The following is a 12,274-nucleotide window of genomic DNA, read 5'->3' as shown; positions in this document are numbered from 1 at the left end:
GCGTGCCGCGCGTCATAGACGCGCGGTCACGCGTCTTCAGGAGCATGCGCCCCCTGCACGCGCGTCCAGGGGCTCCCCGAGGGAGCCCTGGTGTCCCGCGATCGCGGGACAGCGGCAGGGGGTTCCGGGGGACCCGGCGGACCGGCAGCGGTAGGGAGAGCGCCCCGATCGGAGGGCGCTCTTCCGCTGCTTCGGCGCGCGCCCGTCACTCTCGGGCGCGCGCCAGGCTACTGCTGCGGCAGAGAACGGGCAAATGCTCGAATAAATTCTGCCGCAGCAGTAGTAAGGTGGGGCTTTAGGCAGGTTGTATTTTATTTGGTTATCCTAGAGCGCCACTATTGATAATTCTGTTTGTATCACTACCAACAAGTCTCACCTGGCCTGTTATGCCTGCACCAATCTGCAGTGTTTCCCTGTAGCTCTTCCTGTCCCGCCTCCGTTCCTAATTGGACCTTCCTGCTTTATCTAGCTCCTCTCTGCTCTCAGTCTTTGCTCGACATAGTCTCTGCATGGAAGTACTTCAGGATTCTCTTAGTGTTTTCACAGGTTCTGACACGGCTAGTACGACTACCCCCTCTAGCTCTCGATCTCGGCACTCCTTGGACAACGCTCACTCTGATACCCCTCGAACCCGGCTTGGACTACGACTACGGAACTTCTTTAACCGGTACCGGCAAGTATTGCTAGCAAACATCACCTGGCCTGGCAACGCCTAATTCACCACACTCCGGACACGCTCCTTCTGCTGCGGGTGTGTGTTCCTATACGTCCCCACCTCAGTATAAGGGACGGGAATGGTCTGCGGGCAGCACTGGCGTAACATTATGTCGAGCCCATATGACGCAGACCAGACTGACATGGCCTTCATGATGAAGGCCATGTATCAACTAGTCCAGGCCCTAACGGACCAAATGGCTCTTCTCACTCAACAGGTACAGGACATTTCATTTCAGGCACCACCTGTTGCCATACCACCACTGTCGCCAGAACCAGTATCCGCCGCGACCTCGGGCCCGAAGATCCCGGCACCTAAACCGTATGCGGGGGATCCACACACCTGCCACGGTTTCCTCAATCAATGCGAGATCCAGTTTGAGATGGCTCCGCAGCAGTATTCCACTGGTCGCAAGAAAGTGGCGTATGTTTACAGCCTGCTTACAGGGAAAGCGCTGGCATGAGCCTCCCCAATTTGGGAACTATGTCCCGATATCACCCACGACTACGCAGCCTTTAGACGAGACTTTCGACAGGTCTTCGATACCCCCGCACGCCAAGAAACTGCCTCTGACTCTTTGCTTGAGCTTTCCCAGGGATGTCGTTCCGTGGCCCAGTACGCCTTGGAGTTCAAGACCATAGCAGCTGAGACACGATGGGGCCAGGAGGCTTTGATCTCAGTCTTCTGGCGAGGCTTAACATATTCCGTGAAGGACGAGCTCGCCTCACAACCCAGGCCAGGGCTTCTGGAGGAACTCATTTCCCAAGCCAATCGAGTGGATCAGCGCCTTCAGGTACGCCGCCTCCAGCGCCCGCTTCCCCGATTTATGTCCTTCCGTGCTCCTTCTCCCAGATTCTCTCCAACCCCAGGACCTGCCGTCTCCCCGCTACCCGCTCTGGATGCTCCTGAGCTGATGCAACTTGGAGTCCAGCATTCCCGGACACCGATGCAGCAAGCTCGCCAAGCCGGTGGATTATGTTATTACTGCGGATCCTCCGAGCATCTGGTGCGTGAATGTCCACTACGCCCGGGAAACGACCGAACCCAGTGAGTACGATGGGGCACTCCCTGGGTGCTAAATCTCCTTGTCCCCTTTCCAGGAAGGACTTCCCAAAAAATTGACCATTCCCGTTTCTCTCTCGGGTCCTACCTTCCGCACCTCCACTGTGGCATTTATCGACTCCGGCACGGGAGGAAATTTCATGGACCAAACCTTTTCTAAACAGAACCAAATTCCACTCGTTAGGAAGAAGTCTCCCATTGCCTTGGTTGGGATCGACAACCGTCCGCTCATCCCAGCATATATTGCCTTGAAGACTTGCACCATCACCCTTTCCTCTCACTCGAACGAGGAGACCTTGGCCTTTGATGTAATCCACGCTCCCTGAACTCCAGTCACTGTCGGCTTACCTTGGTTGCAGAAGCACAATCCTCTCATCAACTGGACATCCCAAGACCCTATTACTTGGAGGTCAAGGTCAGAGGAGCCATCTCCACCAGCCATACTTCCACCTCGACTGCTGGCCAATACCTCTGTTCCTGAGGTTATTCTACCTTCTGTTTACCACCAATTCCGGGACGTTTTCAATAAGGTACAGTCAGACCTTCTGCCGCCACACAGGACTTACGATTGTCCGATCGATCTGGTTCTAGGTTACTCCCTACCCAAGTTCAAGACCTACCCCTTGTCGTTACCAGAATCTCATGCTATGGATGAATATATCCAGAATAATCTCAAGAAAGGCTTTATTCATCACTCCAATTCTCCAGCAGGGGCTGGGTTTTTCTTCATCAAGAAAAAGGACGGGTCCTTGAGGCCTTGCATCGATTACAGGGGTTTGAACCGCATAACTGTTAAAAATCGTTACCCCCTCCCCCTTATTACCGAACTGTTCGATAAATTACAGGGGGCCAAGATTTTTTCCAAGTTGGATCTACGTGGTGCCTATAACATGGTGCGCATCAGTAAGGGGGATGAATGGAAGACGCCTTCAACACGCGTAGCGGACACTACGAATATCTTGTAATGCCTTTCGGCTTATGTAATGCTCCCGCTGTCTTCCAGGATTTCATCAACGACGTCTTTCGTAAGGTACTCAATATTTTTGTTATAGTATACTTGGATGATATCCTGATTTTTTCCGAAGATCTCTAGGACCATATACGCCATACCTCCTACGTCCTTTCCCGTCTCCGTGAACACCATTTTGTACGCCAAACTGGAGAAGTGCACCTTTCATCAGACCTCTACTCCGTTCCTGGGGTACATCATTTCCGATGAAGGTTTTATGATGGATGCCGGTAAACTTCAAGCAGTCACTGAATGGCCAAGACCCAATTCTCTCAAGGCCATACAATGTTTTTTAGGGTTTGCTAATTACTATCGTAAGTTTATACAGAGTTTTTCTACCATCGTGGCACCTCTCACTGCGCTAACCAAAAAAGGAGCTTATCCTTCTGCTTGGTCATATCAGGCCATCTCCGCCTTCAAGACACTCAAGGAAGCTTTTATATCCGCACCTATTCTCTGTCATCCCAACATTGAACTTCCCTTCGTCTTGGAGGTCGACGCTTCTGATTGCGGCGCTGGAGCCATTCTTTCTCAGAGACCCACGCCTCAAGATAAGTTACATCCCTGTGCATATTTTTCCAAGAAATTCTCATCTGCCGATAGGAACTATGATGTGGGTAACAGGGAACTTCTGGCCGTGAAGATGGCTCTTCAAGAGTGGAGACACCTGCTGGAGGGGTCGAAAGAGCCGTTTACTATTCTCACGGACCACAAGAACCTTCTTTACATAGAAAATGCCCGATGCCTTGGTCCACGACAGGCTCGTTGGGCTCTGTTTTTTTTCTCAATTCAATTTTCACCTTTCCTATATCCCCGGGACCAAGAACGTAAAGGCAGACGCACTCTCCTGAATACATTCTTCTGAAGAGAGACCAGAGGAACCTTTGGAGACCATCCTTCCACAAGAGAAGATTCTCGCCACGTCTACTTTCAAGAATCTTGACAAGATTTTGCACTCCCAGAGATGCATTCCCAAGGACTTGGTCGTTCCCGACAACAAACTCTTCGTACCTTCCAAATTTGTTCCAGAGGTCCTGTCTTGGGGTCACTCCTCTAAATCTGCAGGTCATCCAGGTTTTAAGAAGACTACTGATCTTATTCGTCGGAATTTCTGGTGGCCAAGGATGTCTCAAGATATTCTGGAGTTTACCTGCGCCTGTCCCACGTGCGCTCAAAGCAAGACTCTCCGTCAAAAGCCTCAGGGTTTTCTGTTACCTCTTCCAGTTCCCGACTGCCCCTGGTCCCACATTTCGATGGAATTCATTGTGGAGTTGCCCAGGTCCAGAGGAATGAACATAATCTTGGTGGTCGTGGACAGGTTCTCAAAGATGTCCCATTTTATTCCATTTAAGGGATTACCCTCATCCCCGCCCTTGCTGATATCTTTACAGAGCAGATTTTCCAGATTCATGGGATTCCTTCGTCCATTGTTGATGACAGAGGTTCTCAATTTGTATCCAAATTTTGGAGAACTTTCACCAAGAGATTGGGCATCTCTTCTTCTTTCTCTTCCGCCTATCATCCACAGTCCAATGGACAAACAGAGAGAATCAATCAATCCCTGGAGAAATACCTGAGATGTTTCATATCCGATTCCCAGGATGATTGGGCTCAACTCCTTCCTTGGACAGAGTACGCTGTCAATTCTGCTAAAAATGAAGCCACCCAGGAGTCGCCCTTCTTTATAAATTATGGGTTCCACCCCCCTGCCTACCCATCTCCAACATCCCTTCTGGAGTTTCAGCCGTAGATGAATGCATTACTGCCCTCCAAACCGCATGGTCTAGGATTCAGTCTACCCTTCTCGACTCCTCCCGCAGATCGAAACTACAAGCCGATCGTCGTCGTCGTTCGGCACCCAGTTACAAACCAGGGGATTTGGTATGGCTCTCCTCTAAGAATATCCGCCTCAAGGTACCATCTCCAGAATTGGCACCTAAGTTCCTGGGTCCCTTCCCTATTAGTGAACAAATCAATCCTGTGGCATTCCCGCTCCAACTACCACACAGTATGAAGATTCCTAATATCTTTCATGTGTCCCTCTTAAAACCATTCATCACCAGTCACTTGTTTCCGGATCAGACTCGTAAACCGGACCCCATTACTGTTCAAAATAACGAGGAATACGAAGTTCACTCTCTTTTGGATTCTCGCCTATCAAGGGGCCAGCTCCAGTTCTTGGTGCAGTGGAAGGGCTTTGGCCCTGAAGAGAGATCCTGGGTACCTTTAAAGGATATTCATGCCCCGGCTCTTCTTAAGTCCTTCAGGAAAAAGTTTCCAAAGAAACCGTTCATGGACCGTCCTTGGGCCGTTCCTGAAGAAGGAGGTACTGTCAGGAATCGGCGTTCTCTGTGCTCTCCACACAAAGCACTCACTTCCCTCGGCGATTCCTCTGCTCAGCGCCGGGCACGCCCACGCCCTCCCGCATGGACACCTGCACCATCCACTGGCTCGGTCCACACGCGTACACACGTTACGGAGCGCGCTCAGTCTGCACACTCATCTTCCCGTCCCCCGGACCTCAGGCCCCGCCCCCACAAGCCACACGGGCATACTCAGGTTACCAACAAGTCTCACCTGGCCTGTTATGCCTGCACCAATCTGCAGTGTCTCCCTGTAGCTCTTACTGTCCCGCCTAAGTTCCTAATTGGACCTTCCTGCTTTATCTAGCTCCTCTCTGCTCTCAGTCTTTGCTCGACATAGTCTCTGCATGGAAGTACTTCAGGATTCTCTTAGTGTTTTCACAGGTTCTGACACGGCTTGTACGACTACCCCCTCTGGCTCTCGATCTCGGCACTCCTTGGACAACGCTCACTTTGATACCCCTCGAACCCGGCTTGGACTACGACTACGGAACTTCTTTAACCGGTACCGGCAAGTACACTGGCGACACACTTTATTCGAGCTCGGCTAGTCCCACGAATTCGGGTATACCCGGGTGTATTGAGGTTTGTGACTGTTTTCTGCCCGAGTGCATTGGGTTATTTTCCAGGCAGGGATTGAAGCATTTTATTCCCGCTGGCTGCAATACTGCACAGTATATATATATATATATATACTGCATTACAATTCATGGATTTATGCCATCTGGTAGACACGCGAAGCATTGCAGCCTATTAAATCCTAATCATTATCATTTAACAGATCAGCCGCCCGTCAGCCAGGCATGAACCCAGGCTGGGAAGGCAAACGCAACGGGGCTTGTCAGAGGTGAGGAGCGGCGCATTCCAGGTATCTGCCAGGTACATACTGGGTATTTGCTCGAATAAAGTGTGTCGGTGCAGTATTGCTAGCAAACAACACCTGGCCTCGCAACACCTAATTCACCACACTCCGGACACGCTCCTTCTGCTGCGGGTGTGGGTTCCTATACATCCCTACCTCAGTATAAGGGACGGGTCTGGTCTGAGGGCAGCACCGGCGTAACACTGAGTGCTAATACCTATGATAAATACTCCATGTGCATTGGTCAAACAAGGGGGCACAACACTTTGATATATTATGGATTTTTATAGATGTATGTACTCAATGGTTAACAGGACCTCGTGACCTTTAGACACAGGGTCACCACACACAAATAACAATACAATTGTCATTACAGTTCACACAATTGCTGCCCATGTATCTGTTATTGTTAACTTTAGAGGCCTCCCAATCCTAGTTATGCGGACCTGTATTTGAGGTACTGGTATACCGTTGGAGCTCATGTTTGTACTTGAGTGTAGCAGGCCTATACTTCGCAAAGGTTTGTTTCAGTACCACTATATCCTATGACCATTGGGGACCACTCTGTCTGCAGTCTATCCTTTCGAATCTCGGCTGCAGGGCTATCCGGCACTTTAGGCTGCTCTCTATCCCCCCAGCTGATCTGCAATCTCACCCACGTGGGACTCGTGTAGGTCCCAGCACACCAGTTATTCTCGATCGAGCCTCACTTCTCCAGGCCTACACACATCTGATCTCAACTGTCATGGCTGCCCCCTTTTAAAGCTCACTCTCCTTTTTAGTCCCTCCTCCTTCACCAGCCTTTCATAGTCACATGTCTCTTGGAGAGGAATCTGCTAGGGGGCAGTGTGCATGTGTTGCTTGCCATACACAGATGGTTACATGTATAAAAGGGACATGCTATTTCAGCCTCAATTTTTAAAAACAGCCTGAAGAAGGGACCTTTGTGGCCCTAAGAGCCTACACTCTTTTTATCCACAAGTTAGTTATTAAAGATACCACTTCTACCTTACTTTATTGTCTATCTTAATATAAAAGTGATTAAAGGACTAGTATAGGAATAAGTGAGCTCTTCCAGCAGCAGCAGGAAAAAATCGTGGAGCACAACCAAGGAATGAAGCAGGGTAGACGTGATGTGGTGACTTCAGAAAATTTTATTCAAACAGACAGGTGTAGCTGGTGGATCATCTGACGCGTTTCAGCCCTAGGGCCTTTGTCAAAGAATGATCCATCAGCTTGAAAAATACATAGATATAGGCAGGATCTATGAAAGTCACCACATCACGTCTACCCTGCTTCATTCCTTGGTTGTGCTCCACGATTTTTTCCTGCTGCTGCTGGAAGAGCTCACATACTGCTGTTTGTTGGAGGCACACCGGTAACTGCTGCACACGGAGGGGAGCCCCGCGGGTCACGTGACCGCCTCGCACCATACGGCTGACACGCCAGAGGCAGCGGTTCATCACTGAGACCAGAGACCAGCAGCTCAGCTGAGCAACGAAGCTCAATGGTCCCCACCTAACGACACAAGAGAAGCACACCGCCGGTCGCGCGACCGCCCCACGTGACGCTGAGTCACGAGAGGGTTGGCGGTGCAACTACACAGTCACGGAGGACCTCAGCAAGGCATCATTTCTCCCCAAACCGTGAGTGCTTGCAACACTTGGTGCCCTGAGCAGGGCCAGTTGCTTTTTCTATGGTTACAGTTTATATACTTATTCATTACCTGCAGCGGTTACTATACTGACTTTGATGCACCTGATAGGATAATTTATTATCCAGCTCCACTAGTATAGGAATAACGCTAAACCAATTAGGACTGGTGAAAGACGTCGGACTCTTTTCACTATTATTTTTTGGGATATGGTGTGATCCACAAATGTAGATATGGGCCACACTGTAATTGTCATATAGGGAAAAAAAACATAATTTAATATCTGAGATTTCTTTATTAGTTTTCTATGCATTTTTAAACCCAACAGAATGTTTGGAATTTGCTTCTAGAAGAAGTAATGGCTACAAAATCAGTAAAGGAATTGAAGGTAAAAGGTCAAACAGTAATGCAAATACTGTATGTATTTTGATACATTCAACTACTCTAGCTGATCTAATAACCAGCCCCCCAACATATATAAAACATATTTAGTAAAGCAGAATTAGGTAAACTGAGAACTAGAGACGAGTGAATCCACCCAAATCCGTTACCAGGATTCTCTTTTGTTTCTCCCCAAAATCCATTTCACGGTGTAAAATCAGCAAATGAATTTGGTCGGTGTTATTCTGTGCGGATTCGTAAAAAAAAGCCATTGGATACCATCCGTTGACGGATTTGTAGAATTCAATCCGCGGATTCTGCAATCCGTGGTGGATTCTTAAGAATTGCTGAATCCGCTGAGTGTGTTAGTAAAAAATAATCTAAAAATCCGCAAAACGCGAATTGCCCTTTTTGAGATTGATCCGCTGAAATCCACAAACCGAAGTAACCGGCCGATCCAAATCAAAATGTGCCACTCTCTAATGAGAACTAACCCAATAATGACTTTCTAAGAGCCTGAGGAAGCCCTGTTTAGGGCGAAACGCGTAGCTCTCCATCGATCACAGCCTGCAGCAATCAGAGAGGAGCCAGAGGTGCTATGGGATCTCTTCATCCGGACGCGGAGTTAAGAGACTTTTTTGCCCACCAACCACCCATTGATTCCCTTAGCTGCTAGTTCATTACTCCCCTGAGAAGCAGTAGCTGCTCCTTGGTTTTAACTTTTTAGTATTTTTATCTGTTTTCACCTATTCGCTTGTCACTAGTGTTACTAGTTTGTTCAATAAAATATCACTACCCCAGTGCTTAGTGTCCTATAGTCTATCTAGAATTGGATCTAGCCCTTAGGAATTTTATATCATTTGGAATTCCAAAGATACCACTACGAGTGTGCGCTCACACTAGCCCGTGTGAGTATCTTGATATATTGATATATTCATTTTCCCTTTGTCATTGTCACACATGGGAACACTGGTCTGTGTTTGTCCATTTTCCTGAAGACCTGTATTGACACAGGTGCTTAAAAGACACGGATATAAGATATCACTCACATTAGGCCGTGTGAGTGGATAATCATCATATATATATTCTTGAAGATATTGTTTCATCTCCTTCCCTTGAACCGCAGCTGACATGTGTATATATGTATCTAAATGCCTTTCCATTTATGTTTATACCTATATGAGAGGAGAACCACTGCGAAGAATCCATCCATCCAACGACAAACATCAAGGACGTAGTAAGAAGAAAAGGCAGGAAGAGAAGACCAGAAAGAAAGGAAAAACACCGCCTAGAAGCAAGACACGACCGTAAAAGAAACCTCGATGGGATACAACTTACACAAGGCCGTGTAAGTTATCCATTTATTGATTTTATTTATCAATTATAGACACATTTATCCTTATACGTCAACTCCCTATCCAAGGGGTTGCCAATCTCTCTTTGAGGGTTCATTGTAGGCGCAAGCACCCCATTGAACATTAGCGAGAGCAAATACATCCCAAACTCATCTTTCCTCACACTGTGCTCCCCCATCTCTTCTTGTGTTCCAATAATATAATGTATTAGTAACACTATAACATAGAAAATAGGTGAATCAGACCGCTGTCCCTAGGTACAATCCTAGTAGTATAAAAACACAGCAGGTGCAAAGAGGTATATAATTTGAACACAGAGTTGACCCAAGTGGGGTGAGAAGATGCCCCACATATTTGCACTCAATGCTAGGATAATTTATTACAGCCAACAGTGGCCCGTCAGATACATGTAAAACTCCTGTTGTTTTTCGCCTAGCCAAGTTCTCTATGGTTTTGCTTGAAAATAGCTATGTACTAGCCTATCTTAATGTTCTAAGTTCTCCTACAGTACAGCCAATACTTGGAGTATCTTGCAAGATCTTTCGTAGATCTGTGTCTTCAAGTAAGACATGCCAATGTATCTGAAGAATGTTCTTTGTCTCTTGCCATTGACTACTGTACAGTATGTACTAATGAATCTAATTGTATCATCCGTTTGTTTGGTAATGTTATTGGAGAGTAGACTGGACCTTTGTGATGTTAGGGCCCTATAATAAGCTTTTTTGATAATCTTATTACTGTAGCCTTGTGCATTGAATCTGGCACGCATGTCTGCTGATTGTTTTTTAAGCACACTACCATTACAGAGGAATGCCATATATACAGTCTGACATCCTATCTGTAGTAATTATATGTACAGTATGTGCAGAAATATTTGGAGATATAAATTGGCTGTCAGTGTAGAGGTTTTTCTGAGTTCATCATACCTAATATAGGTGTAACTAAAATAAGATTTACACTCTACTTCTCACTCCACCACGGGGAATTTTTATGATATATTTTGAATCTTTCATTGCGATAATTTGTGCTTTGATGTAATAAAATTTTATTATTTTTGTTCTAATATACTGATCTCTAATGGCCACTAGACTGATCAACAGAAAAACTATCTGATGGGCCACTGTTGTCTGAAATAAATTATCCTAGAATTGAGTGCAATTATGTGGGGAATCTTCTGACCTCACTCTGTGTCTTACACTATAACTTGCAATACCGTTATGGAGTATGCTGCTAGGGAAAGGAAATACAAAAACCCTGCGCTCCTCCCATGTTGGCTTGCAATTTTTTTTTTATAACTTGTATTTTATTATACATAAATGCATGATATACAGAAAAAAAGACATTAGGTGCATATTTAGCATAGCATATACAATAACAAAGGCATAACAAGCTCACATAGTTTTTTGAGCCCTACTTAACCACGTGAGTGGGAATCGTCATGTGTACTGTAAGGTACTGGGGTAAATAATAATTGTAAAAAAAAAAAAAAAAAAAGGAGGGGGGGGGGAGGAGGTAAAGGAGGGGGTGGGGGGAAGGAGAGAGGGAAGGGGTAACCAAGGATAAGAATACATCTGCCTCCGGGGAACACCGGGACGGCGTGAGAACTGTGTATCAACAAGCGAGGCCTTACGGTAGTATAAGTGATTGGGCGTAAGGAGTGTGAGGTTCTAGGTGTGGAGTTGGTTTTCATGCCCCGAAGGAGAACGCATTTACTACTATTATAGCCAAATTGGTTGGCTTGCAATTTTATGCAAAGTCTGATAACAAAGGAGCCATTCATTTACATATTTGATTTTCATCATTCATTTAACCCTTTAGGCACTTTCACATATTTCCAGATGTTTAGTCCTCCAGACACTAAGGCATATTTATGGGAGGTACCCGCTGAAATTGAGTTTGCTTTGATGGGGTTAGCAGCTGTGAATATTTTTTTTGATCAAATGATGCAAGTAAATGAAGCCTCTGCTAGGAATATATAGTTTTTTTTAAGGTGTTTTGAACCTCAATTTAGATTCTGAGCTGCTTGCCAAATCTCCATTTAGCAATTAGGTATAAAACACCTCTATGTGATCATCTGAAGTTCACTCTCTACAGGAGAAAGTGATGAGTGTCTGTGACTAACATGAGAAGTGTGTGTGGTGTGTATGTGGGTGTGTGGTGTAGTGTCTGTGGTGTAGTGTGTGGTATATATGTGTGTGTGTGGTATATGTGTGTGTGGTGTGTGTGTGTGTGTGTGTGTGTGTGTGTGTGTGTGTGTGTGTGTGTGTGTGTGTGTGTGTGTGTGTGTGTGTGTGTGTGTGTGTGTGTGTGTGTGTGTGTATATATCTGTTTTTTGCCAGTTTAAATTGCACTGAATATCAGATAGCATAAATGCTTCATTAATTTTTTTTAAATCCAGAGTCAAATAATAGTTTGTGCAAAAAACAGAGCTTGTGAACAAGGAGACAGAGGCTAGAACAGTGGTTTTCAAACTTTTTATGGTTAAGGAACCTAGAATTAGATTGTGAAATTCTGGGGAACCCCAACCCTCTCCCCTGTCTCTTGTCTCCCCCTCTCTCTTTTCTCCCTCCGGTCTCTCATATCTCCCCCCCCCTTCCCCGTCTCTTTTCTCCCCACCCCTACCTTGTGTGTCTACCCCCATTACTCCCTCCCTCTCTTTTCTCCCCCATCCCCCTCTCTTTTCTCCCCCCTTCCTCCCTCTATTTTCTCCCTCTTCTCCCCTTTAACAATCCCCCCAAAAGCTCCCTCTCCCCCTCAAACACACTCCCACTTATGCTTCCTCTTCTACACAAACACATACCTGCACACACCTACACGTCTGATTTTTAATTTTTTTAAGGGAGCTACCGGAACGCGCAGGGAAACTCCCTGCG

Source organism: Ascaphus truei, chromosome 8 (genome assembly GCF_040206685.1).
Source record: "Ascaphus truei isolate aAscTru1 chromosome 8, aAscTru1.hap1, whole genome shotgun sequence".
In the NCBI taxonomy this organism is placed as follows: Eukaryota; Metazoa; Chordata; class Amphibia; order Anura; family Ascaphidae; genus Ascaphus; species Ascaphus truei.
This window is presented reverse-complemented; position numbering follows the sequence as displayed.